Source organism: Egretta garzetta, unplaced genomic scaffold (genome assembly GCF_000687185.1).
Source record: "Egretta garzetta isolate BGI_Z169 unplaced genomic scaffold, ASM68718v1 scaffold498, whole genome shotgun sequence".
NCBI classification, from domain to species: domain Eukaryota; kingdom Metazoa; phylum Chordata; class Aves; order Pelecaniformes; family Ardeidae; genus Egretta; species Egretta garzetta.
In genome coordinates this window covers 585,711-587,550 of record NW_009260494.1, presented here as the reverse complement: position 1 = coordinate 587,550, position 1,840 = coordinate 585,711, and positions in this window count along the sequence as shown.

Below are 1,840 nucleotides of genomic sequence, written 5' to 3'. Positions count from 1 at the left end.
CGGCCCCCCGCGGAGGGGGGGCCCGGGGGGGGGGGGGAGAGGCGGCGTGCGGGCACCCATCGCCGGTGCCGGAGGAGCGGGATGCGCTTCGCCCTTGCCGCACCCGAAATCCGGGGACCGGGAGCGGTTTGGGGGGACACGAATGCCCCGCGGGAGCAAACCGGGACCCCCCAGCCCAGCCGCTTCCGTGGCAGGCTCGGGGGAATAGCCCGGGACGATGCTCAGAAAAAAAGGTGGTTATTTAAAAATAAATAAAAGGGGGGGGGGACACAAAATATTTTAATATTTAAACAGTTCGGGAATGGCTTAAGTTATTTTTAAAGAGAAATCTCGTGCTAACGTCTGTCTTCCGAGAGTGCCTCCACCCGCGCCAGCTAAGCTACGGCGAAGCAGAATGCCTGTTTTTTAGATAAATCGACAACGCATTTTAAAGAAAAAAAAAAAAGGAACTCTTTACTATTTTTTAAGAGAATGATGCTATTTTTGTAAAAGCAGAAAGTGCCGTTTTAAGAAGTGTTCATATGTGTTGTACAGTCCTGAGGATCTTATTTATGTTGCCTTATATAAATAGGGGCGTACGGGGGAAAAAAGCGAGTGTACATAAGGTTCGTTTGTATAAAGTTGATCCAAACCAAACTGGTTTCGCTCTGGTTTTTTGTCCGCTTTTTTTTTTTTCAAGGAGCCTCCCCCCCCGGTTGATGGGAGCCCTCCAAGGACGGGGGCTCCCTCCGAGCGCCCGCTGCTGCTTTCCCAGCAAACAGAAGCTGAGCTACGAATGTTAATAAAAGCGCTTCGAATCTGAAGGCTCCAAATACCATTTTTTGGGAGGTTTTTCAGGGAGCAGGGAGGCGCTCAGGAGTTTTCCAGGTTGGGAAGTGCTGAGTTAAAGTCCGCATCCCCTGTGCCCCGTTTTTGGGGGGCAGCTGGGGGTGGTCAGGGACAGGGGGTGGCACTGGGCGATGGGCACGGCTGCTGCCGGCTCACCCCGCGTCCCTCTTTGCCGTGCCGAGAGGGAACTGGGGGGGGATTTTATTCCTGGTTTGCAGAATCTCCCCCAAACCACCGTGGAGACCTGCCGCTTCCCTCCTGCTCCTCTTACTGGGAACCAGTAGAATCCCAGCTGTGCAAACAGGGAGGGAGGCTGGGCTGCCCCGGTGTCCCCTTTGGGGACGCGCTGTGAGTGAGGGCTGGTGGGGGACGGGACCCCCCCCAAGGCACCAGCGCCACGGGACCGACGCTTGCTGCCCCTGTGGAGACGGTGGCTTTCCCCATTGGTGTTAGGGGACTGGGGGGGCTTGAGCGACTCAAAGAGCCCCCCCAACGCGGGGCCTCGGGACGGTGATGGGGACAGTCCCTGGGGCTGAGCCACACCGGTCCCCGAGCCCCACTGCTCCCGGTGTCACCAGCATCATTTCACGGGTGGGCGTGCTGCAGAGGGTCCCCATTGCCCATCCTGGTGCTGTCCCCACCGAGCCGTGCTGGGGACAGGGGCCCTGACCTGATCCCATCCCCGATGGCCGTGGAGGGGCCCCCCCTGTGCTGCTCCCCCCAAAGCACCCAGCCCTCTGGGGGTGGCCCTGGGGACGGTCCCTCTGCACTCTCTGGGGACGTCCCCAGCCCCACGGGGTGTCGGGGCTCACCCAGCGTCCCCAGAGGTGTCCCCATGTCCCCCCGTCCCATGGCCAAGTCCACGCGGGGCCAACCTCGCACCTTGCACCCGTGGGGGTTTCCCCAAATCCCCACCATGGTCTGCACCCGCAGGCTCCCCATGCCCATCCCGTGCCCCCGATGTGCCAGCGTCGGGCGCAGCCGGACCCCCGGGCACCCCCGCTCGGCGCCT